This window comes from Lutra lutra, chromosome 4, assembly GCF_902655055.1.
Source record: "Lutra lutra chromosome 4, mLutLut1.2, whole genome shotgun sequence".
NCBI lineage: Eukaryota > Metazoa > Chordata > Mammalia > Carnivora > Mustelidae > Lutra > Lutra lutra.
The window spans coordinates 18,426,953-18,454,832 of record NC_062281.1 but is presented as its reverse complement, the minus strand read 5'-3'; the positions used below and the strand labels follow the sequence as shown (position 1 = coordinate 18,454,832).

General features: G+C 38.5%; 1 long non-coding RNA gene and 1 other non-coding gene across 2 annotated transcripts in view; both read right to left on the bottom strand.

Annotated features, from left to right (window-relative positions):
• Positions 1-27,880, bottom strand: part of LOC125098494 (uncharacterized) — a 610,756-nt gene that overhangs the window by 80,753 nt on the left and 502,123 nt on the right. The window contains exon 8 of the long non-coding RNA XR_007126846.1: positions 11,133-11,258. This is a non-coding gene — a long non-coding RNA (uncharacterized LOC125098494). The remainder of the gene's footprint in view (positions 1-11,132; positions 11,259-27,880) is intronic.
• Positions 25,318-25,421, bottom strand: LOC125099505 (U6 spliceosomal RNA). The gene has a single exon (XR_007127227.1). It is a non-coding gene; the product is annotated as a U6 spliceosomal RNA (small nuclear RNA).

Sequence of the window (27,880 nt, the reverse complement as noted above, 5' to 3'; positions counted from 1 at the left end):
AAGTGATCACTGCTTCCTTTTCTACCCTGTTCTGAAGCTAAAATAGGGGGATGAGATTAACACAGGCTGGTGGTACAGAAGGGGACGTGTTCTGTTATTTACAATTTACAAACTGTCAAAAAAGGTAATTGAAAATAAGAAAACCCATACTACATTTGTTTGCATGTCTTTGCATATATACACATCTATGTGTGCTCACATATACACACAGATACATGGCCACTGCTAAGTAATATTTTGAAGACTTTTCTGTATAGTATTACTAATTTCCCATACAATTAAAGATTCTCCTACCCCCATTATTTTGGCTCCACAATAGTCTAACTTGCGACTACATGAATTTTTTTAAATCATTTATTTTTTTTTAAAGATTTTATTAATTTGACAGAGATCACAAGTAGGCAGAGAGGCAGGCAGAGAGAGAGGAGGGAGCAGGCTCCCCGCTGAGCAGAGAGCCTGATGCGGGGCTCGATCCCAGGACCCTGGAATCATGACCCGAGCCGAAGGCGAGGCTTTAACAGACTGAGCCACCCAGGCGCCCCTACATGAATGTTTTTTAAGCAACTCCCTATTGTTGATCATTTAACTTATTTCCAACATTTTATAATATAAATAGCATTTTCATGACCATCCGTGGAACTAGAGTTATCTTTCTTTCCCCACAGCATATGAGTTTTCTCAAAACACTGCATTTGTAGTGCAAAACACTGCACTGTAATGGCATTACAAAACAACCTTTACTTAAGAAGATTACAAAAGAACCTTCTTTACTAAAGAACCTGCAAATAGCAAGTCACTTTCATGTAGTTTTCCATTTTCCAAGGTATTATTATATTCAATATCTTTTTTACTCTCACATGGATCTTTTGAAGATGATTGGAAAGCTTTTATTAACTCTGTTTTCTTCAGATGAAGAAATTGAAGATGACACTGGATTTGACTGGCTAAGCTAGTATATGGCATGTCATGAGAGGTTTCGTTTAACTCAAAAGTCTAGTACCTTACATCTTTCTTTTCTTCCTATCTCCCTGCCTGTGTTCTTGCCCCATTCCACCCCCATTTTTTGGACAAAAGAAGTCATTACCTCTGTCCTTGAGGACACTGGAGAAGAGCAAGTAAATTGATATTTACATTATCTTGTGAAAAATGCAGTCACGATACAATGAAGGTGTGGCTCTTAAATCAAACAGGACTGCTATGAAGAGCTTCCTAGGAAAGGTAAAATTTAAGAGGAGATACTTGGTATTAAGTTCATAATTCTCACTAAGGAGTTTAAAGTTCCATCTAGCCAATTATATTCTCGCTTTATCTCCACTCCTTTGAAATTACAGTATTACATCCCAATAAGGCAGAGTTCTTCCTTGTCTTTGGCCATCAACCCTTATGCTCACCCTAAACTCCTTGGCCGTATCCATCTTTCTCCATTGTGTATACAATCTGTAGTCTTACGAACACTTACCTCACTTAAAATAATCTTCCAAAACTTCTGTCCCTCTAAATCCTATCATCACATGGAACCCACATTAAGGTTTATATTCTTACATGAAACCAAGATCAAGTCCTTATGGCTGTGCTGAAAAATGCAGCATTCTCAGAGCATCTTGGAGAAGACTTCATTCTGTAAAATTTTCCATTCTCTTATGACAATTAGACACTAGATTGCCTACTAGAATCAGTTATTGGGACTTGGACCAGGGTTACTAAGATATTTGGGTATGATCACCATCATGAGATAGTGCGATGATAGCGGTCTCAGAAATGACTTCTAGATGTGTGTCCTTTTTCTTCCCTCTCATGTTTCTGTCTTTGTAGATTTCTGAGGAATGTGAGTATTAAACTATAATGGTCTTGCATGTTAATTTCTTAATCTTCTCAGAAGCTTAGAATAGCTTCACAACTGAGACAAAATATCGGGAGGCTAAAGAGATGCCACTCGGGGAGGAGACTGAAAGCGCTGGAGAATGGAAGAATGCCCTTCAGATATACAACAAAGAGGCAGCCTGAGAAGGTGTTGATTGACAAAGAAGTCCACTCAATGGGGTTTGCCTTTGGAAGCCACTTCCCCTCGATTCTCAGATTTTTCTGATAATGCTTGACAACACTGTTGCTGTTGGAAATGGTACTTAGCTTTACGTCAATAGACTTCAGTGTAATTAAAATCAATCAAAGCATTCAGGGGATTTGGGGAATTTTACCATCTTGGCATGAGATCAGTGCACTAGAGAAAAGGCATTTTGGTTGATAGCTGAGCCATACTCCTAGAAATATCACTCAAGAACTCAGCATTTTTGGCACTGAAAACAAAAATACTTAAATATATTGCTAAGGGCAATTTCCATAAACTGAATCTGAGTTACCAGACCATTATGGAGGGCTCAAAGACAGGCAAGTTATGCAAACCATTAATGGCTAAGATGATAGGTATAAATTAAAACAGCTCCAGAATGATTTTGTATTCTGGAGGCCTGACTGTCCACACAGAGAAATACATTTAACTTTGTAATAAATATTTTATTAGCTATCTCTTGTTGCATAACAAATTACCACAAATTAAAAAAAAAATGGGGCGCCTGGGTGGCTCAGTGGGTTAAAGACTGCCTTCGGCTCAGGTCATGATCCCAGGGTCCTGGGATCGAGCCCCACATTGGGCTGTCTGCTCAGTGGGGAGCCTGCTTCCCCCTCTCTCTCTGCCTGCCTCTCTGCCTACTTGTGACCTCTGTCTGTCAAATAAATAAATAAAATCTTTTAAAAAAATTGTGGGGTGCCTGGGTGGCTCAGCGGGTTAAAGCCTCTGCCTTCGGCTCAGGTCATGATCCCAGGTCCTGGGATCGAGCCCCACATCGGGCTCTCTGCTCACCAGGAAGCCTGCTTCCTCCTCTCTCTCTCTCTGCCTGCCTCTCTGCCTACTTGTGATCTCTGTCTGTCAAATAAATAAATAAAATCCTTTAAAAAAAATTAGAACAATGCATAGTTTTTATTCCCATGTTTCTGCGGATCAGGAGTTTTACTGGGTTTCTGTAAGGCTCTACTCAAGGTGTCAGTTGGACTGCATTCTCACTGGGAGGAATGGCTGATGAATCTACTTCCTACCCCTATGTAAAGAAGTTCATGTAGGTTTTTGGCAGAATTTATTTCCTTGTTGAAGGACTGATGACCCCAGCTTCTTGCCCAATATCAGTTAAAGGCTGTCCACAGGTCCTAAGGGTTACCTACCATTCCTTGACATGTGGGTTTTTCCAACATGGCCCTTTAATTTGTCAAGATAGCAAGAAGAATCTCTGGTGTAAGTTGATTAGCAAGGTAGAGTCTCATATATTTTAACACAATCATGAGAGTGATGTCAGATGCATCCCCTCTGCCATATTTTATTGATTAAAAGCAAATCACAGGTCCCTCCTACACACAATGAGAGGAGACTGCTCAAAGCTATAACTACCAGGAGGCAGGGATCTTGGCTATATCTTAGATCTGTATGCCACTGTAAGGAATAAAAAACTCCTCATTGCAGGGTGATTAGGTGGCTCAGTGTGTTAAGTGTCCGACTCTTGATTGCAGCTCAGGTCATGATCCCAGGGTTGTAAGATTGAGCCCTGTGTTGGGCTTACGCTGGGAGTGAAGCCTGCTTGAGAATCTCTCTCATCTCCTCTCCCTCTTCCCCCATCCTCTCTCTAAACAAAACAAAACAAATGCATAAACAATGAATTTTGGAACACTGAAAAGAAATAAAATAAATGAAAAAAAAAAAAACCCCAAAGCCCTCATAGATTCATATGGATACACTGAGCTCTAAACCCAGGAGCAGTCTTTAACCCTACATCTTTCCTCTCTGGACTCCTACTACAGTTTCCTAATCATCACTTAGCCCCCAGTTTTACCCCTAAAATTCACCCTCCAGAGAATAAGGTTCATTTAAAATCCAGTTAACATGTCACAGACTGCTGGTTCCTCCTCCCTCCAGTCTTGCCCCTCCTCAGGTTAAATTCAGACTGAGTAGAACTACTGAACGGGTACAATGTCTCCTCAGTTTTATTTCTAGCATTTTCAGCTCTGCCTCTTATCACACTTCTTGTAGTTCCCTACACACAGTATGCTACTTCTCTCAGCATTTGCCTATGGTCACCAATTTCCCTCCAATAATTTCCCCCCCTCCCCCGGCACTTCCTTCATCTGGAAAATTCTAACTTGTGCTAAAAGAAATTTCTGTCTGCACCTCCTGTGAGAAGGATTCTCTAGGATTTCTTTACAGAACATGTTAAACCACTTGATGCTCTACATACCTCAAGAACTTAGTACTAACCCACTATATTATATTGATCTTTTGATTATTCTGTCTCTCCCATTTGGCTCTGTACTAACTGAGGGAAAGGTTATGCTTTTCTCCCTTTCAAAGTTCCTGATATTTAGCATTATACAATGTCATTTGAATAAATGGATAAATTAACATGATAGCTCTGGTCAGTAAACATATAATTGTCAATTATTGCTTCAATATTTTTTTGGAGTGCACATTCTTCCTTAGATGTCAGTGTATTGTAACTTCAGTAATAGTATCTGTTTCTACTTTATTGAGTGTTTGAATTTCACATTTGTTTTAGAAAAATTTCTAAAAGCTTATGACCATTAGATTTTTGAGATATAAATTGCAAATATTCCCCCTTAATTTATCATTTAATTTTGTCTATTACCCATTTGGCCATAGTTTTAAAAATTTTATGAAGGCAAATATTTTCTTTTGTGTGTTTCCGTGATGTTACCTTCTCTGGCCAACAGAGAAAATTAAATTGCTCATGTGCCAAAGTGGAAGAGGGTATTTACTTCTTCTCTGGCTAACGCTTATACATAACATAATCAGAGTAACTACAGAATATGTTGCTTGCATTAAAGTACCTCATACACTGTCTTGTACACATCAGGTATCTGATAAATAGTAGTTGTGACCCACTATTATTTGCATTGTAGCCTCACAACACCTATACCTACAAACACAAACAAATACAGAAACACAAACTCACGCATTCATATATTCCTAATTCAGAAACTAAACATGTTTAGGGTTTTTCTGAAATAATTATATTTTGTTTTCTTTTTTAACATGTATGGCTTAAACCAAAAATTATTTATTATACCTCACCAGTGAATGAGTTGTTAGGTTTGCTGGGTGGTTCCTTTGCTAGGGTTACCTGAGGTCATACAGGTGACCACAGTCATCTGGTTGACTACCTGGGGCTGGAGGCTCCCACAAGCTTCACTTCCATGTCTGGTGATGAATGCAGACTGTTGACTGGCCTCTCTCTCCACATGGTCTCAGTGTTCTAAGGAGACAAGTACAGAAGCTACAAGGCCTCCGGAGACCCTTCTCAGAAATCATATGAAATCGCCTCCATTATAGTCCACTGGTCAAAGCATATCACAAGGCCAGATCAAAGTCAAGGAATGGGAAACAGACTTTTTGTTGGAAGGGGCTGCAAAGAATTGAGGCCCGTTTTAATACCCCAAATTTTTACACCTATACACGAGGACAAGTTCTAATGGGGTTCTACTCAGTCATTTGAGCAAGTATTAGAATACCAAAGGAGCTTAAATACAGTCCTGAGCAAGTCAAGGGAACTTTAAGGAGAGAATATTCTTCTGTTCATTAATCATTGTGAAAATTTACATTGTGTTAGGTGTACCCCACACATAACAGGAAACACTTGAAAATCTCCTTAGCTTTTATATCCCAGCAACCTGGTTTTCTTTTAAACTCCTGACTTTGCTTTATGAATAGGTATGTGTATGTTCATATACGTAGAAATACATAAACATATGTATTATTTACCTATAAGCATGCTGTTACTCACAAACTATATATAAATATACTTCCATAGTGAAAAATATTTTAAAGTTTCAATCCAACTTCTTTATTATGATTACATAAGAGAGGAAAGTAATTTATGTAAATATCGCCTGAAAGCCTTTCAAAAATTCCCTATAGCACATTTTTGGCTTCTCCCATCATTTGTTGATATAGTGTGTGTGATAAAGACCACACAAGATTTCTAATCGTATATATATTTTTAAATCACGCACACAAAAACATGAAATAAAAGGCAAGGTTGGAAACATTTTCCCAAAGGGTCACTTGAAGTGATTTTTCACTCTGGGATAGATTATAGCAAAATCATGAAGGGCTTCTTTGGGTAAAAACAGCACAGATCAGTATAAGAAGGCTTTGAAATTTGTGATTCATTTTTTGGGAACTTCAGCATGTGTCTTGCTAACCCTTTACAGTTTCAATGGACCCAGGTCCAGTGTCTGTCTTATTTCAACTTCCTATGTCCCTAAGCCTAACTTCAGAATACTTTGATCTGCCTTTACCTTCTTTTTTAGGAGGCAGGTCAGCAATCCTATTAGGCGAGAGATAATCATAAGTTACAGTGAAATCCAGAACAATGCTAACAGGAGTTTAACGAAGAACAGAGACAATTTTTGTGATACATTCATAAGGATTAAAAAGACATGGATAGAGAGTTTAAAAGAATAATGGCAAAAGCAAATCAATGAATTTTGAGTTCTATGTATCACCAAATATATATACACACATATATCATACATGAATATGTATGAACATGATACATACATATGTATGAACACACACACACACACACACATCCCAGATGGTTGTAGAGATTTGCCCTGTGTCTAGGGCTGCAGTTGGCAAACTGGTCTGTGTTGCAAATCCCACTCACCCCCTGCTTTTGTCAATCATGTTTTATTGGAGCACTCTCACTTGTTAGTGTATTTTCTGTGACTACTTTGGCTCTACAATGGCAGAACTGAGTCCTCATGACAGAGACCATGTGGTCTGCACAACCTCAAAAATTCCTGCCTTCTCTTCACAGAAAAGTCTGCTGAGCCCTGCTCTGGGGCCTCAGTTTCCCTCTAGCTAAATCAATGATAACAAAAAGGAACAAATGAAGGCAGGAGACATTTGGGGTTTATTGGGAATCATATTTTCATCAGAGTATTGTCAGAAGTTTTGGGTTTGAATTTTGGACTCTGGACAAGCTATTGAATGTCAGATTCTTCCCTTTCCGAAGTCCCTGCTACCGAGAATGAAAGTGGATTATCATTACCTTGAACAGCTTTGGGAATTGTAAATCTGCAGTGTAGATGTGAATTACTGTTAATCAGAGTAATCATTTAGTATCGTTGACCAATGTACTTTTTACCTCTTTAGCCTTCCATAAACTTTGTAGAATTGCAGGAATAAGATATGCCTATGACTGTGTCACTTCGCAAGAAGATCCCTTGGTAGGATCTGGGAACATATTAACTAAAAATGAAGAAAATCCAAATTAGGTGTTAACTTTCGTCAATAATAACCTATCAGCAGTGGTTCATTTGTTGTTGCGAATGTACCATTGTTGTGGTCAGCGTTAACAACGAGAAAATGGTGTAGAGTTTATATGAACTCTGTCTGATCTTCACAACTCTTCTGTAAATTGGAGACTATTCTAAAGTAAAAAGCATCTTAAAAAATATTATCTTGACAAGAATTCCTAGGGACTCATACATTTTCTCAATAATCAAGCCTTCAATAATAACCAGGGCTTTCAGGGTCCTGTCAAGGCTTAAAACGAAATGTTCCATTTGCTGTTCACATATCAGTTTTATTAACTCATGAACGCATCAATCCATCCAAATGAATATTGCTGAATGGCTGGCTGCCTTATAGAAGATCTAACTCCAAACACCATGCTAGACACAGGAGATATGTTAGTGAACAGCTCATAGAGTTTAATCAGATTTTACCTTTTCTCGTTAGTTGAAAACAGAACCAAAAAAGTCCTTGGGTCATTCTGAATTGTACTTGTTTCTCTTCTACCGTCATTACTATAAAATATTTCAAGAGTAAAATCCTCAGTTTTTAAAGCGTATAACAATTGAGTTCAGGCATCTCTGAAACAGGGGTATTTCTTAGATTTCCTTCTTGCCAAAAGGAATGGATATAAATCTCAATTTGGCCATGTTGGTTCAAAAGCAGAACACAGAGATCATTGTTAAGAGATGAAGATGTAATGCACAAGGAGAGAGAGAGAGAGCAGAACAGTACAGCAGGCACAACTCAGTACAATTCCCTGGTGATAAGCCACTGCCAGCAGACTTGTTGCTGAATGTATTGAAGACAGAGAGAACCTTCTTAAATTCAGCGCATTTTAAACAAAGACCCCAGCGTAGTTACAGATAATGAAAACTGAAGTTTGATTGCAAACTAGGAGTTGTGCATTCTCCTCAATCCCTGAGACGTGCTCTGATATATAAAAACATCCCTGGCAATGCAGAAACAAGGCAGAAAGAAATGCAGTAGAATGCGCAAAAGTGGATAAGAATGTTTTAATTCTTAGGGCTCAGAAATTGGAAGTTGTTGTTCCTATACATCATTTAGAGTTTGTTTTGGGAACACACACAAACACACATAAGATGAACCTTCTGCTCAACTTTATAAAATTCTCCAACCATAGTGTGAAGTTCAATCAGTCTAAAGTAAGAAAGGCTCTCCAGGAAATATTCCGTATACATACGCGCTCGTTGGAACGGATCTGACAGCTTTCAAGGCTGTTGCTGAGGTGTGCCAGAGAATGTACTCTGTGATCCTGCTTGTGTTCTCACAACGGCACAGTCTGGAATGACTATTTCCATTTAAATGAGGAAACTAGTCCATATGAGTAAATCAAACTGTCAAATACAATATGGCAAATTAGCACTGCATCTAGATTCAAACCCACCTTCCTAACAAGTATGACTGAGGTTCTGATTATCTGGGTAGGCAAAATTAATTATGATCCCCCTCTCCCCTAGAAAAGGCCACTTTAGGGGTGCTTGGGTGGCTCAGTGGGTTAAAGCCTCGGTCTTCAGCTTAGGTCATGATCTCAGGGTCCTGGGATTGAGCCCCTCGTCGGGCTCTCTGCTCAGCAGCGAACCTGCTTCCTCCTCTCTCCCTCTCTGCCTGCCTCTCTGCCTACTTGTGATTTCTGTCTGTCAAATAAATAAATAAAATCTTAAAAAAAAAAAGAAAAGAAAAGGCCACTTTAGCTAGAACTGTATGGGTGTGGTATACTGAACAGAAAATGCATATATTCGCACCAGTGAAACTGCTCATGATGAGCTGGTTAGAAACAGTAGAGTAGAGAGTCTGATTATTTACCATGGTTTCTCATGAAACACTAATGTTTTCAACCCAGAATGCACAGGGTAGATTTGAATGGGATGACTAGGTGGCTGAACCAAAACAAACAAACAAACAAACAAAAAACACCTTCCCTGAGAGGTGGCAGACACAACTGAGTTAGCAGAGTGGTGCTGGGGTCATCCAGTAGGAGACGGATTGATCAGTCGATCGATTGATGTCTCTAGTCAATATATATGGAGATATCTAGATATCTAGATATCTATATCTATATATTATATATAATATAATCCATAACCTCTATATAATATAATCCATACTCTGTATATATAATATAATCTATAATCTATATATATTTTCAATATATGTTCTCTCTATATATGTCCAATGTATATATTCAATCTTGTTTTCTCCCTCTACTACTTTGTTATTCTTTCTCTTCTCCAGCTTACTGATTTGGGGGGCACTTTTTTTTTTAAGATTTTATTTATTTATTTGACAGACAGAGATCACAAGGAGGCAGAGAGGCAGGCAGAGAGAGAGGAGGGAGCAGGCTCCCCGCTGAGCAGAGAGCCTGATTCGGGGCTCGATCCCAGGATCCTGGGATCATGACCTGAGCTGAAGGCCGAGGCTTTAACCCACTGAGCCACCCAGGCGCCCCTGGAGGCATTTTTATATTGAAATATATCAAACATTATAAAGCCTATAGGACACATTCTCATGGCTAATGCCTGTGTAGTCAATACCCAACCAAGTGTTGTGGCCATCTGTCTATCTTCTCCCGCCTCTTTTCCTCCCTGCAAGGGGTAACCCTAATCCTCAATTTTATCTAAATCATTTCCTTGCTTTTCTCTGTACTTTCACCACCTAGTGATGTATCTGCATTTAATAAATTATCTAGTTTTGGTTGGTTTTGGTCCTTCATGTAAAGAGGATGATCATATATGCGCCTTTGCCATCATGATGAGTTTGAGATTCATCGCTGTTGATAGTGAATGAATTCTTGCTTCCTGTGGTTACTACTTCAGCTTATGAATCCTTCAGTTTATTCAGTCCTTCAGCTGGCCTGAGCATTTGGTTGTTCCCAGTATTTTGCTGACACTGTTGTGAGTATCTGGTGCCTGTTGCCTGATCCAGGGTACAGGACCAAGTTTACTGAAGACAGGAACTGTCATGGATTATGCAATGAACATGTTCAAGTTTACTCCCCATCAAAAACAGTTGTGCTAATTTATGCTGCACTAGCAGGGGATAATAGTCCCATTCTCCATATTCTCATCAACATTTCATATAATCCAGCTGCATAATTTTATCAAACTGCTTTGTATGGAATATCAGGCTAGTGGTTTGATTCGTATTTCTCTGAGAATACAATTAATTGACAACATTCTATAGGGTTAGAGTCATCTGTGTTTCTATTTTCTGAGAAATGTCTGTTTTTGTCTCTTTTTATTTTACTTTCATTTCTTTCCTTTTAATAAATAGGAATTCTTTTTATATTCTGGACATGAACTCTTTGTCCATTACATGTGTTAAAAAATATCTTTGTCCTGTATGTGACTTATCTTTTTCACTCTCTTCGTGGTATCTTTTAATGATTAAGCATTTATGTTTTAAATTTTATTGTGGTTACGTTTATCAGGCTGCCCCCTTATGTTTTATATTTTTAATGTTCATTATAACTTATTTAAATACACGTTAGGGGGCTGATTCTGGCTGGTGGGACTGCGTTCTTCTATTGTGTAGGTCATATTTATACCACTGAAGCCTCCTTCAGCTCAGCCTACAAGTTTTTCTTTCAGTTCAGTGCTTCTCAAAAGTTGTCTGCTCTTCCCCACTTCCCTGTTTGAAACTTCTTTGTAGGCCATTGCCATCACTAATTGAAAATTACTCTAAATACCCCCAAAGTCCAAAGAATCACTGTGTGTTGGTTTAAATATCAGCTTCTTTTCACCAACTTTACCTCACATCCAGTACACTTCCTGAAAGGTCAGGAACTTTAGGATTCTCTTTCCATGTCAACTGATCATCGTCTGAAATCACGGCAATCAGGCTCTGTGAGTACCTTCATTTCATCTGGGCAGGAATACTGTATTTAAAAAAAAAGAAAGAAAGGTTTTCTTTCTAATCCCACCCAGGGATACGTTCCTTTTTGTAGCCAGATCCACATCAAGATGAATCATTTGCTCTGATTTTTAAACACACTTGAATGAATTGTTTATCTTAAAAATGGTACAATTAAAGATCTTTTCAGATTTCTATTCAGCCATGCAATGTGGCTCTTGGCCCAGGCTTGTTCCTAACCACAAGATCTCCCACCAAACAATAGAAGCACAGAAATATTTGTGAGCCTTATAAAAGATGCAGATAATCTTCTAAATATTTTTTCCTTTGTTATGAAGTGAAAGGCAATATTCTGGAAAAAATTTTGTATTGCAATTTAGAAGATGTGTCTTGTAACCTTAACTCTCATGGTAGAATCACTCCCTGTGGCTCAGTTTCCATATCTGCCAAATGAGGGTATAGAACTAACTGTTTCAAAATCTTTTGTTGTTGTTGTTGTTTTTAAACAATTCTTTTTTTTAAGATTTTGTTTATTTATTTAACAGACAGAGATCGCAAGCAGGCAGAGAGAGAGGGAGAAGCAGGCTCCCCGCTGAGCAGAGAGCCCAATGTGGGGCTCGATCCCAGGACCCTGAAATCATGACTGGGCCGAAGGCAGAGGCTTAACCCACTGAGCCACCCAGGGGCCCTTGTTGTTGTTTTTATTTAAAATATATATTCACTATTTGAACATTGCTTCTGGAAGTAAAGGCTCCATATTTTCAAATGGTAAACCAGGATATGTCCTCTTTATTGGTTAAGAAGATTTATTGCTGGAAGAGGGGCAGTAAAGCCCTTCAAACCCCTGATACTTTGAGATAGGGTTGGAAGCAGTTCACCAGGTTGACTAAACATAACTGGACATAGTATCTTATTCCAGACACTGACCTCATTTACCACTGTGGAAGGAAACAAACTTAATTCTGTCCAGCTGTATTTTCCAGCCATATTTTCATTGTCAGTGGGCTCAGACAAAGCCCAGTATTATTTTCAATATAAGTTGGCCTTGATTATATATTGGTACACCAAATTTCAGATTCACTCCCAAAGAAGAAAGCATTTTCATTAAAACATGTTTGATTTTAGACCTTTTCAATAACTCTTTTTCTTCCCTCCCTCCACCACAGGCATATAAAACTGATTCTGAAATACAAGACAAAAAGGTAATTCTAAAGTTCTTTTTGAATGTGGAAAGTATAGTGTGAATTCACATGTGAATGCTTACTAAGGGATATGTCAATATCTGCTCTAGTCATTCATCTAAAAGTTTTTATTAAAGTTTGGTTTATGAGAAATGTGTCAGGCTAACTCTTGTCCCAGTTCTCATGAAACCAATAGGAGAGAAAGACTATAGAATAATTTTAGAAGGCATTATTGCTCAATCTAGAGATGTCTAAGAAATATAACTTCATTGTGTATCTATCACTTAATATTTTTTTCTAAGTCACCACTCTGCTGGAGGGAAATGGCCTCAGTTCTCCTGAGGGTTTTCTGTCTCTAGGGTTATGCCAGTGATTGTGGGTCATTGTGGGATCTCCACTGTGGTCTTCAGCCTTGGTCTAGGTGGCCTTAGGATCACCATTGTCTGAGTTTTGTGGCCCCTTTGAGTCTTAGAGTTTTCTCTGTCTCTTCTCTGCTACGTTTGGGGCCAAGTCATATTTGTTAGAATTTCTATTGTTCTAGCTATCCTGTACAACCATCTCTTTCATTGGGTCTTTTTTGTTTCCCCAGCAGAGCTGCCAGGAAGTGGTGCTCTGACTTCTCTTCCTCCCATACTTCTCTTTCCTTCACACAAAGCCTGAGTGGTAGGTAGGTAGAGTGGCTGGAATTTCTAATCTTGGATAAATTTTTCTCACTTCCTGCTTCTAGGAAGACACCTGTCCTCTGAAGAGATTACATTTAAAACAGATCTAAAGAAAAGAACTGAACAGGAAGAAATCAGAGAGGGAGACAAACCTTGAGAGACTCTTGACTCTGGGAAACAAACTGAGGGTTACAGAAGGGAGTGGGCACAGGGGAATGGGGTAGTCAGGTGATGGGTATTAAGGAGGGCACGTGATGTGATGAGCATTGGGTGTTGTACAACTAATGAATCATCAAACACTTCATTAAAAACTAATGATATACTATTAAAAAAAGTAAGTGTCATTCTATACAATAAAATAAAATAAAACAGATCTGAAGAAAGACAAGAATCTGGCCATTCAGAATGAGAGAAAAGCATTTTCAAGTAGATTCAGCAAAGTTTGATTGTGTTTGAAGAACAATTCTAAATATATTACTTCAACTATTCTCTGTAATAACTCTACGAGATAAACACTTCTGATTTTATCAACAAAAATTAAAGTCCATATTGTAAAGTAATGCCCAAAAGCCTTCAGCTAATACATACAAAAATAACTATTTTGATTGTGATACCTCATGAGACTGAAAAGATGTGAGATGGGATAAACCAGGGCACCTGTCCTTGGAGAAGAGGAAGAGATTCCCTGAGAATAGATATATAAGTGAGTCCTGAAGAATGAAGAAGCAGTTGAATGAAAAGTCAAAAGAAAAACTTCACGTTATGAGGACCTTATCTGTGAAAAACCTTATATGATAAAAAGGTGAAATGTTTGATGAATCAAACAGAGACTAGAGTTCTAACATTGAACATGAAGACGGCAGTGCCCCAAAGTGAGCATAAAGAAGGGAAGAGAGGTGCTGCCTAGTCTTAAGAATCAGGATGAGGGTTTGCAACTTCAGATTACCTTATGGTTACTTTATTATATGATTCTAATGTCACCATGAAAAAAAAAAAAAAAAGAAGTTGAAAAAGAAGAAGGCCCGTATTATTTTCCTATTGCTTTGTGACAAATTCTCACAAACCTAGTGTCTTAACACAACACAAATTTATCTTATAGTTTTTGAGATCAGAAGTCAAAAATTGTGATTGGGATTAAAATCAAGATGTCAGCAAGACTGCCTTCCTTTTGGAGGCTCCAGTAGGGAGTCCATTCTTTGCTCTTCCCTGCCTCTAAAGGCTGCTTGCACTCTCTGGCTCATGACCCCCTTCCAGTAATGACATCACTCTCTGAGTCCATCCTCCTGTCGTCTCCTTCTCTGACTCCAAGCCTACTGCCCCCTCTTTTATAAGGACTCTTGTGATTGCATTTGGCCCACCCAAGTAACCCAGAATAACCTCTCCACTTTAAGGTCTTTAACTTGATCAGATCTGCAAAGTCCTTTTTACCACGTAAGGTAACATTCACAGATCCAGAATTATTAGCCCACAAACATCTTTGGGGGACCATTAAAATGTCTAAGTAATTACAAAGATTTTAGAAACATTAAGGGTGAATATGTTTCTTTGTACTTCTTACAGAACCAAATAGATTATATTGTGCTGGTATAATATTAAACAGTAAACAAATGGAACTCCAGAACAATATTTAGTGGTAAAGAAATGGACTAGAAGAGATAAAAATGAACTAGACCCCATTTTATAGAACAATTAACTAAAGTATAAAGAAAATATAAAAATTAAAATGGGTTCAATAACTTGAGGACTGATTAGGGACATTCATTTTTTTTCTCCTACAAATAAAACTATCCAGAGAGATGTGATAGTATCAGATGAGAGATATCTACTCTTTTATGAAAGAAAGAATCCATATAGAAGAATGACAACTGATTTACCAGATGTGTTGGATATCTTCCCTTTGCCCTTGCAGATCTACTTTCTCTCTTTTTTCATTCTGATCTCTGTCCCAGAAATCTGATCTCCATGGACTACATTGAAGGCTGTCCTTGCTCCCTGACTTCTGGTTGAGCTAATACAATAGGGAGCCTCAGAAAGACATTTTTAGAGTTAAGGAATCTATTATTCTCTCTGAGGTTGCTGGAGATTAATTCATCCCTGTGTCAAAGGCAACTGTCCCTAAAACCCTCTCTCCTATTTGTTCCTCCTCATTACTCTCTTCCTCCATTCCATGGGGTCTCTGCTGTTTGTTGTGGCTCCCTACACTCTGCTCACTGCTTTGTTAATTTTATTAAAGCTTCTTCAGATCATCTTATTTTGTAAAAACCCATCTGTTTCTTGCTGGAGCTCTCATTGATGCAGTACACCAGAGGGAACCATGCAACCAAAAACATATGTAAAGAAAATGGCGTGAAAGAAGTGGTGATATGTGGTAAAGAGTGCAGGAAGAGCTCACATCTTGGAAACAGAAGATAAAATGGAAAGTAGAAACACTGAATGCAAGCAGAAACAGGGGTGTCGGGCAAAAGTTCACACTCGAGAAAAGTCAAGCCTATTCCTCATGTCCTCAAACAGGATTCCAGCAGGCAGGCTACTACTTTCGATTCAGCACAGATTTGCATGTAAGGAAAAATGAAGCAAAATTTTAAAAAAATTCCAGATATTTAAGTACCCATAAGATTTATTTCACATGTACCTGTTCTAGGTAAGGTACTCTAGGATGTGCTTCAGCAAAATGAGGGAAGAGGAAATCAGAAAAAAGGTCGCCAAACTGTGGAAAGAACCAAGATGCCCTTCAACAGACGAATGGATAAGGAAGATGTGGTCCATATACACTATGGAGTATTATGCCTCCATCAGAAAGGATGAATACCCAACTTTTGTAGCAACATGGACAGGACTGGAAGAGATTATGCTGAGTGAAATAAGTCAAGCAGAGAGAGTCAATTATCATATGGTTTCACTTATTTGTGGAGCATAACAAATAGCATGAAGGACAAGGGGAGATGGAGAGGAGAAGGGAGTTGAGGGAAATTGAAAGGGGAGGTGAACCATGAGAGACTATGGACTCTGAAAAACAATCTGAGGGCTTTGAAGGGGCGGGGGGTGGGAGGTTGGGGGAACCAGGTGGTGGGTATTAGAGAGGGCACCGATTGCATGGAGCACTGGGTGTGGTGCAAAAACAATGAATACTGTTATGCTGAAAATAATAATAATAATAATAATAATAATAAAAATAATAATAATCAAAGAAGACAGGGGATCTATATAAGAGTGAGAAGAGTAAAAAGATGTCCCAAGATGACATCTGGTATCACTATCTCAGAAAGCATCTGGTTCATAGTGGAGCAAAGGAATGGAAATCTTCAAGAAATGAAAGATAGTTGTTTACGAGCTCTTTTAGCCTTACCTGGAAGCTTCCTTTTTGTTTCTATTTTAAAATAAATAAGAATAGATCACTATATGTTAAGATATTGATTTGTCATGATGGTGACAAATTATTTTCCCAATGTGTTGTGGACATTTATGCTTTCATTATTATCTTGTGGTGTAGAAGTTTGAAGTTTGTATTTAGTTAAACACTTGAAATACTTCTGTGATTTCTTCTATCACATTTCTCCACTGAAATTTTTCTGCTATAAGGTCTAGCCATATATAGTCATATAATTTCTCTTTCTAAATTAGACTTCACCCTTCCATTTTATAGATATTATTTTGGTTTGCAATAGAAAGGGCATGATTTTGTTGAGTAGTTTTTAAAAATAATCTCCATTACCAACCATTCCCCTTTTTTACTGGCATTATTTTTTATAAGATCACATAGTAATTACACATATATAATAAGTGCAGAAGTCATAAATATTGCTTTTTTATACTATATGCACACTTAGAGTAGAAAATACATCATGATCAATAGCCCCAAAGCCCCTGTCATGCTTCTTCCCTGCCACCATTGCCCTGATGTCCACAAACACAACTATTATATCGAATTCTAACATTATACATTAGTTTTGCCCATTTTTGAGCTTTATATAAATGAAATAAGAAAACATCACAAATTATGTCTAGATCTGTTTACTCAACACTCTATGCATTCTTTGATATCCAAACATTTGGAGATTTTCTAGTTATCTTTTTGTTGTTGCTTTTGAGATTAATTCCTTAAAATTTTGAAAATCTTTCCAAAAAAGGGAACACTATTATTAAAGTTCTTCCTTTCCCATCTGACAGCAGCACAGTTGCTGAGTTGTAGGTAACTCTTTCTTCGGCACCATGTTTGGCCACCGTGCGGTGTTTAGGCATTAGGAGAGAAGAGCATTGTCCTTGTACGTGCAATGGCGACTATCTTTTCTGAATCTGGCCAGTGGAATCCATGGTCCTCTAAGGTATACTCTAAAGACAAACTCCGACCAGTAGAGAGGGGATAGCAGTGGCAGCTTCTGTGAATCTGTGCTTCCATCCAGCATAACTCTTCCTTCAATGACGAAAACAGTCATAGCACATTTGAAAGTGCTTGAGGTGTCTGTGTCTGCCTGCCAAAGGCAGAATCAATGAAGTATAAGTTTAAAGCCAGATTAGCTTTGTCATTTTTAATGCACCCTTGAATGTATGGTAAGATATTTCATTACTCCAGATAACTTGTGGTTCTTCTCATGAAATTCTCATAAGCTCTAAGTAATATAATTTGAATAGATTCATAAAAAGTCATCCCTTAAAAGTGAGTGCCAGTTTTGGAAATAGATATGAAGTGCCTCATATAGAGAGGTGAATGGTGTGGATAATACATTTGACACCAAAAATAATATGAAATTACAAACTCAGGAGGCAGGGTTGTGTCGATGATAACTGTCTTAGTCCATCAGGTTGCCACCACAAAAAATGTCATAGATTGTGTGACTCAAACAACAGATGTTTATTTCTCACAGTTCTGGAAGCTGGGAAATCCTTGATCAAAGCACCAACTGACTTGATTCCTGGCCAGAGCCCTCTTCCCAGTATGCAGATAGACTCGTTGCTCTGTCCTCACAGGGCAGACAGAGAAATTCTCTCTCCCATGGCTCTTCTTATAAGGGCACTAATTCCAAAAATGAAGCCATCCTCATGACCAAATTGCCTCCTATAAGGCCCACCTCCCAATGCCATCACATCGGGTATTAGGGTTTCAACACACGAATACTGGGAGGACATAAACCTTTACTCCATAGCAATAACCAGCTCTGAAGGCAGTTGACAGAACAAGAGCTCAGCTATCTTTAGAGAAATGATATGACACTTCTGCCCAAATCTGGTCTTATTCTAGTTTTCATCATCTTAATAAATGGCATACTGTATTTGGCAACAAGTCATAAATTACAATTTTTATTAAAAATGTCTGTGTTTGGCTACCAGTATATTTTCAAGCTTCCTAACATATGTCCTCCATGACGAATGAGATCTAATGTCTTATGTTCCCAGTTGTCATATAATAAGAACTAATAACTCTTCACTGAGTAGAAAAGTAAATAAGGTGTTTTTGGTCACACGAATGCCCAGTGTTTCTTTTTTTTTTTTTTTTTTTTTCCATTTACTATGGGTGTCAGGGCAGCCTCAATCCATACAACATTCTGGTCCTGCCCTTTCCCAAAAGCTTCTCTCAACTGTGTTTCTGCTTTGGATCTGTCATATGGACTGAATAGCTACTTCCATGAAAGTTTCAGGGAGCTTTCAACTGATACCAATGTTGAAATATGAAACATCTAATGAAATGAAGAGTTTCAGCACTCAGACACAGAACAACTATTCTGGTTATCTATTAACATTTAACAACCAACCACAGAGCTCCGTGGCTTAATACAGCAACTTAGCATTATCTTTCATGATGCTGGAGGTTTAGACACTAAGCTGTGTATTCCTCATTTGGTATTTTTCATACAATTACAGTGAGGTTGCAGATGGAGCTGTAGTCATATGGAGGCTTCTTCACACATAGGTCTGGAGTCTGAGCCAGCGTGGCTAGCACAGCTGGGGCTTGGTGCCGCATCTCTATATATAGCCTGTCCACATTTCTAGCACAGTCGTCTCAGGGATCCAAGAAAGAATGTTCCAAGGAAGCAGAAGCTGCCAATATTTATGGAGTTGGCCTGGAAATTGGCCTAGTGCCATGTTTACAATATCCTATTGGTCACTGCAGTCACAGATCTCACCCAGATTCAGAGTGGGAGGAGTTTCATTACAATTGAATTTTCATTGGTTCCATCAAAAAAACAAGGGCAATGGTTACTCATCATGTGGAGTGTGGAGCACGTGTTGGGAAAAGGGCAGAGGCTGACAGTTCCTGATGAGGTTAAGTATTTGTGTTTCAGTTTGAAAATAACACCTAAGAAATCAGTGTTTCAGTAGATAAATTCTCAAAATCTGAAAGAAATATACTCAAACCTTTCAATTATAAACACAATAGACATTTAAATAAGTCTATAGACAAGGCTTAATTCAAAATCTGACTTCTGGAGTCTTTTGCTTTTAACAAGTTAATTTAAGGTTAATTTAACAAGGTTAATTTTTCAGAAATCCAAACTTGGTTGATAGATGGTGGAAGAAATAAAATATAGTGCTTAATTTGACCAGGGTCACTTATCAAATAATCCCAAACAACAACAAAAAAACTCTGTATTCTTGAGTTATATCTCAACCAATATAAGGAAACCTTCTACAGTCAGAACCAAACAGACATTGTACATATGGGAAGACTGAGAAATGGCTAAAATGCTGACCCATAGCAGTCAATCTCTCCAGTAGACCAAAAAAATGTGAAATTATGAAATAAGATATGGTAGAAGAGATCTTTTGAGCCATTGGCAGTGGTTGAAACATTTTGTTGGTTGGCAATTAATTATAGCAGTGAAGTTCCAACCTCCTCACTGCCAAGCAGCTCATGTAATCTAAAAATCAACTTGGCACCTGTGAGCTAAACTTACCGTTGAGAAGGAGATGGCTTGCAATAAACCTTGACATCAGACCTGGAAGATCTCCCCAGTGTCAGCCCTCTAGTCCACATTTCTCTGTGTGTCAAAATTATTTGGAGATCCTGGTGAAATATAGACTCTTATTTAGTGGATCTGGGCTAAGTGCAGAAATGCTGCATTTCTAACAAGCTCCCAGTTGTTACTGATGTGGCCAGTCTATGGACCATCTTTTGAGTAGCAGGACTCATGCCAACATATCATTTTAGTGAATGGTTATAACTATAAGTAAACTTGAGATGAAATTTTTTTATGATTCAAAAGTTCTACGAAGTGAGACACCAAGTCTCAGTATGTAAATTAAATAAATTACATATGAAGCTCAAGAATTCTAAAGCAGATAGAGACCTTACAAATTGTTTAATAAATTAACTGAAAATAAGGAAGATGACCCAGCCAATGAGTACCAAGTAATAGGTGTGCAATGTATTTGTGTTCTAGACTGTCTCTGGTTAACCAAGATGGCTACATACCTCAAGAAGGGATTATCAAATTGTATGAGAAGATCAAAGGACTGATGACATCCATGACAGGTTTCCACAGAGCTCATCATAAATGTAGTGACAAAAATGTAGAATCACTACAATGATAGGTTTATAACATTCTGGCATATTCCATTCTGATTACAAAGAGCTTGCTTGTGTCATTACTATGATAAAGATCTCACTTAAGAAAAGAATATCACATACCCACTGTTACTTGTTTTGGCAACCCACCCATACAGCTATTAGAGAAGAAAATTTAGCATAAGATAACAAGTCTCCACCCATGCACATCTGTCAGATTCTTTCTCATACACACCCTTTCTGGTGGGTTGAATATAACATAGCCTCAAGCTCTATCACTCTGCTCTTAATTAGGTAGGAAAATTGACTAACATATAAGAGAAATTGTAAGATTTAATATTATGTTGTGTGTGTGTGTGCTTACATACCTATCTATGTATTTATTTGTATCTTTCTAAATTCCTATCTATGGATAAACAAGACCTTTTTTTAAGAAGGCTCTGGAATTTGATTTTGATCACAGTAAGCCAAAAGAAGGGAGTGGGAGAATTTCAGCACCAACTTAGGGAAAAGGGATTGTTTTCAAAGGAATTTCATAGAATTGGTTGTTTGATTGAGTCTGTTTTTCCCAGAAAGGGCCAGGGGAAATAAAGTCCTAGCAACTCAAGTCTCTCTAGAATGATCCTCAGCTTTGGTCACCTGAAAAGGATCTGGTAGTAGGACTGTGATTTCAAAATGCAGAAAAGGGGATTTGCTTCCAGATACTTCCTCTCTTACTACTAATGCTAACCTTTCATGTCACATTAAGAAACAAATTCCAAATGCCAACACCCCTGTGGATTGTTGATTTATTTTCCTTCAAACATTCAGTTTCACTTCGTATTTCTGAATTTTTTTTTTACTTTTTTTTTTCGTATTTCTGAATTTATTGAGGAGTATAATGTGCCCACCACCTATACTGGCTACCATGGAATAAGAGTAACTAAGACATGCTCTTGGCCTAGATTCTCTAAAAGCAAAGCTCAGGGCAAGGATAAAAGCACAGACACATACTTGGGGGCCAGGCACAAGTTCAACCAACAGGCATTTAAAAAAATAGATGTGAAGCAAGAAAAGCTGAGAAACAATTCATTTAGTTACTCTGCTGGTCACTTTCTCAGTCAGTCTCAAAGAGAAACCATTGGGTGATGTGAGGATGGTTTTCTAGCACATCCCTTTCTCTGGAGAGCTCCATAGAGAACCACATCTCAGAGTAGTTCATAGAAAGGAGAGGAGGATGAAGGTATCAGCCTGATCCCTCCCATCTCCTGCTTCTTCTGGTCAGGGTTTATCTCTGGGAGTCTGATCAGACCCCCAGTTCACATCATCTGTTTCCCTATGACCACTCAGTAAGGCAGATCCCATGTTCCCTTTTCATCCAGTTCTGAAGAAGGAGGGCATGTGACATGAATAGAGTTCAGCCTGAGGCTTCAAATCAGACTCCAAGCAGGTGATTCAGGAAGCTCAGTTAGGGTGCTGGAATGAGTGGTATCAGTGTGATCTGGGAGGCAGGTGATATTTTGGAAAAATGAAGCAGTCAAAAATATCTGAAGTAGAGCAAAAGGCTTCTGTGTAACAGTCAGCTCTTCACTGCATCATGTCTTATGTCTTCCAGAATATCTGGCTTCTCTACTACATAATGAGGCATCCATTTTATTTGTTTTTTTCTTTCCTGAGAAAATGACACTTTCACTCCTTCCAAAAATGATAATTACAAGCCCAGTCAGATATAGAGTCTCTCTCAATATGTTAATTAGCTAGATGTCATGTCTTGGAAGTCTAAGGTGACAAGGTGTCTAAGGTGCTTGCTAGTTATCTATAGGGATAAATCGATCTAGGAATCAAGATGTAGTTTAAGAGATTGTTTGGAATCCAGTGACAGAAGGCTGTATGAACATTGTGGCAATGAAATGACACTGAAGCCCTATGAACCCCACATTGTTCATTCTCATGTAAAATGGGGATACATGAGCAATTGGCCTTGTGGTAGGGTTCACACTGACCATGAAATAGAAGTGTTTGAATACTTAAAGTCATGACAGATATTCAAGAGACTACTAACATAGTTACTAAATCAGCTGTGCTGGGTTTTCCTCTCACTGACTCTCAGCTATCTCAGTGTCTGAGAAAAACCCCTGACTTGTTCTATGAGGGCATTGCTTGGGAAAAGTGGGATTAATGGGATGTTATTGCTTATGTCCAAAATTTCCATACTATGGAGGCCCTATCACTTCAACTACATAGATGACTTATTCTCCTGAATGGGGAAGTCATTTGTGCCATGTCGGTTCTGGATGAAGGTAGAGTTCTCAAATGTGAAACTGGCTCTAAGATGCTATGCTATGCAGTAAGCCACAGGCAGGAAAATATGGAAATGCTGAGGTATTTAAATGTTCTGGAAAGTATCACTTGTCCTGAGGAATTGGCCTCTGCCATGTGGAAGATGACAAGGACTTACAAGGCAGTGATAGATCCAGATTATAGATGACATGACAGAGATTCAAGTTAAGGTAATTATATTTATAGCACTGTTTGGCTTGTCTTGACTACAGTTATCTTCTCTTCCAATGCTGTCCTAACAAAAATAAGGAAGTTCAGTTACAAAAATTGGTCCACAAAGATAGAAGATAAACTATACTGGGATAGATAAATTATAGAGATATACACATCTTTCCTGCTTCTCTCCACTGCTGATCTCTTCAATATGGGGTAAAGTTTACTCTACTAAGGGGGTAAGTAGCTCTCAATGTGGTATCTGGAAGATAGTGGGAATCAGAAGCCCAGTGGAAGTTCTTTCTTTTCCCTTCTAAATAGAAAGACATGCCTTACAGCACCAACACTAGACTTTTACAAGAATTTATCTCAAAAAGGCAGTAAAGATATTTGTTTTGGGCCCTAGCCATTGATGAAAACATAATTACCTCACCAGATAAACCATTGTATACTTGCCAGGAAGTCATATAAAGGATGGCAGTCAAAGAGTAATGAAAGATGAGTCTTATGTTTTCCTCTATGTATAGCAGAGTTGGACAGATATCTATTGATGGAGGTCCAGAGGTTGGGAAGTTCTGGTCAGGGCAGCCTTAGGTAAAATTGTGAAATCATGATTCTACTTCATATGCTTATTACATTTTTTGAAATTCACAGAACACTCATGCAATTTCATCCAAAGTTCAGCACAGCCTGCCATTATTCCCATTTTTCAGATGAATGAACCGAGGCTCAGGATAGGCAACTGACTTACCAAAGTCGTATAAACTCTTACAGATAGAACCAGAACAAGCATCTAAGCCTTCTGAATCAAATGTGTAATAGATATTTTTATAATAGTAACTGGGTGAAAAACAAGAGATGAGACGAAAATCTTGGACAATAATGTAATATATACATCCTGCTAACATACCTTCAGAGGCTCACAAGGGGCACACATCCCAAGCACTCTTTCCCCATTAACTAGGAACTATGTAACACATGTAAAGAAAATAAAGGAGCACAAAAGATTTACAATAGAAGTCTAAGCACTGGCATCATACGTAGTAGAAAACCTCGCCTATGGTAGATTAGAGATACTAGTTCATCACATTGTCCTCTGGTCCTATCCCCCATTTATAAGTGAGGGAGGGAGAGAGTTGGGAAAGTAGGCTGCCTTCAGATTCCCTTTTCACTTGTACACTGCACACTGTACAAGTTTGTACTGCATGAGCTGTGAGGGATTAGGGTGGGGAAGTGAGAAAGGGATTATGTCCATGTTCTGTCACAGCAAGTTCTGTTGTTGTCTGCCTTCTGTTGGGTCTTTGCTAAAATCCAAGCTGTGCTGATGTGTTGACATATTGGATGCCCAGGAAGCTTTTCCGAACACCTAGATGAGGAGATTGAAAGCATAGCAGAGGAACAAGAATCTGTTCACGAATTAGGTTTGATCCAGTGCTTGGCCATGTCAGTATTTCACAGGAAACACCTTGATGTCATGCAGAAGAAGTGTTAAGAGCCCCTGGCTCTTGCTCAAACCCAACAGCAAAGAATGCAAATGTTCTGTGAGTAGTTGGAGTAGATAATATCTTTCCAGTAGGAAAAAAGAAGAAAAAATTCAAAACACTTGGTAGATCAAGCACCTGCAGAGACTCAGAAAACCATGTGCTGTTGACCAGACAATTCCAAAAGAGACCCTCATTCTGGCAGGGACTAAAGTCGGTGGTATCTTGTTCCTCCCATGCAAGTTCCTCACCTGTTTCCGGGAAATGAGTTCATCAAGTATACTTATCTTGTTGAGTTGGGGTTAACTAAATGGCATGTTTAATTTGATTTTAAAGAAAACCATACTTGAAACCTAGCTTTAAAAATATAGAAAGTAATAGTTGTAAAAAGCCACCAACTAGTTTTTCAAGTAAGGAATTAGGGGCTCGGAGGTGTCAAAGACTATTCCGTAGGTCTAGACCATTAGCGACAGAGCTAGTGATAGCAGAAATTTTATGTGTAAACTGTTTATTATGCACCACACATGGTGAAGCGGTTCACACAGTGTTCTCTTAAAATTTCATCAGAATCCATTTACTTCTACAAATAAAGAATATGAGAATTGGAAAAGTAAAATTATTTGCCTAAATGAATTTCAACCCTAAGATAGGATATGAGCCCACCATACTTGGCTCAGCCTATGCTCTAGTTAGTTAGAATTCCAGAGTATTTAATTTGCTCACTAATCTAATCTAGAGATTTGCATGAAGGCATTTTTTTCTTTCATAATTAAGATTTTATTGGTTGGAAAATGGGGGACGCTTCATGAATTCACATACCAGCCTCGTGTAGGGGCCACACTGATCTTCTCCATATAGTTCCAATTTTAGTATATGTGCTGCCCAAGGCATTTTGTTGGGGAAGCAAGATTGTGCAAAGAAGTGCAAAGCTATTTCTCAGGCCACTGCCAACCCCTTGGGGAGCTCTGGAGCTGTGAGCAAGGGTCAGGGCCTTTACTTCCCTCTGTCCAAGGGCAAGGACCTTGGGCAAGGAACATATAGGGAATACCAATCTATGAACTGTCAGCTTTCCATACAACTGGGGGATGAAGCCTTCCATCTAAAAAGGACAAAAGGCAGGGGTAGAAATGTGAGTGATACACCACAGTAGCCACTTCATCATTCTAGAAGGAACCTGTAGTCCTTTGCTTGGTAGGTCATGACCAGAAACTAAAATTAATATTTCCTAAGTATTTTCTGAATTCCTTGTAGCTGTTAGTACTGTGCCCAAGAGATGCTGGCCAAATAATTTGCTGAGATAATTTATCTTGTGCTCTCCAACAGAATTTTCACTTTAAAGGTATATTAATGAGGTATGTCAGACACATTCCATCTCCATTTTCTAGAGGAGAAAAGTGAGGCATTGACTGATCACTGGAGTTGGTCAATAGCACAATTCATTCAAGAGTTTCATTTTTTAAGGTTTTATTTATTTATTTTTGAGAGAGAGTGGGAGAAAAAGAGAGAGAGAGAGAGAGATGCACAGAGGGAGAGGGAGAAGCAGACTCCCCACTAAGCAGAGAGTACAAAGCAGGGCTTGATCCCAGGACCTTGAGATCATGATCTGAGTCAAAAGCAGACACTTAACCCACTGAGCCCTGCAGGTGCCCCCATTTAAAAGTTTCACTGAGAAAACCTAGGTCTCAGGACTCTCAGGCTGATTGTCTTTGGAAAAAAAAATGTACTCAATTAACCAAATACAAATAGTAGCTCAAAAAAGGGCTACAGTTGGGTCCAGAGTTCATAACCTTGCTCCCTAAAACCCTTTTCAAAAATTCCTGCTTCTGGACCTCCCTGAGGTGCCTCAACTTGATAAGTTATTAGACTTCCTTTTGGCACATTTTCATGTGCAAAGAGCCAGAGCTTTCAACTGAGATTTAAAACAACTTTGGCTCATTGCCCAGGGCTCATACTGTGGACAGAGCAGAAAGCATCCTCCAAGAATCTTTAAAACAGTCACTAGGCAGATGACCTGAAGTGTAATCCCCTGAAATCATTTTTCAGGAGATGTGTCACAGTCATAAAAACAGGTGAAGTCATAAAAAAGCCCTGTTTAAGATAACAATGTCCCCTTCCCATTCCCATCCTTGTTCCTAGTCCCACCCCCATAAGTACTCTACTATTACCCTCACGCACCCCAAATCATAGCTTTAGCAGAGAAAAATCACCTATAATGTAGCCTATTTCTAGGAAAACATCAATCCCAGCCATATACATGAATCTGTTTCTGTTGCATGGATATGATCTGGTACTCAGCAGGATTTCTTGTTTACTGCCACTGCTAAGAACTCCAGAAGATTGAGGCAAGAGCAGGCCTGCTTCAAGTACCTAAAAAAATCAAGATCTGGGCATCATCACCTTGGCTAGTTACCTCCTTTTCTTTGGATTCTTGACATATGGAAAGAAATCTGTATATACAGATCACACCTAAGTACTTGTGACTGGCTATATACACGGAGTTGTTAGAGCAGCGTTAGTCTTCCATTCAATGTCAAATCAATTGTCCTTCAATGTAGCTCTTTTGGTCATTACTCCTGCTCAAGGGCCATCAAACATCCCTGTTCGTAATGCCAAATCCTGAGCCTAGATCTACTAGCCCTCCACAATGTCCAACTCAGTTGCCATCTCTTCTTTGAAGACATCTGGTGCCCCACTGCTTAGCCCAAAGTGTGGTTCACATCATTTTCTGCCTTGTATTATTTGTGTTCACATCTCCTCCTGTCTCTATTAATTAGTAAGTTAGGACAAGGGCAAAAACCAGATGTCAGTCATTTTTCTCTTCCAACCATAATTGGCACAATACACTGGGATAAAGTCAATGTTCAACAAAGAATCGAAAAAGCAGTAGGTGTGTCTTCCAATGGACACTGCAGTATATATAAAACAAATTTGGGAAATATTTCAAACATTTCTGTTACCTTTTTATTAAAGTTTACCATATGTAATATGGAAATAACTACTAAGTATATATGTTGAAAATTTGTCAAAAATGATTAAAGGCATGTAATCATCTCTAAGAATATAGAGACAACCACATCCCTTGCCTCACAGTCAACTCCTAAAAGGAATCACTATAATATCTACCATCTTAGACCACTTTTCATCTCTTTATATGAATGGAATAGAGTGGTGTGAATTCCTGTGTGTCTATTTTTTATTTTATTTTGGGTTTTTTTGCTCATTGTTATGATTATAGATTTATTCACTTGATTGTTCCATAGCCCTCGTTCATTTCTTTCACCGTTAACTGATAAGCCATTCTATGAATTTGTAGCAATTCATTGATGATAATGGACATTTGGGCTCTTCCT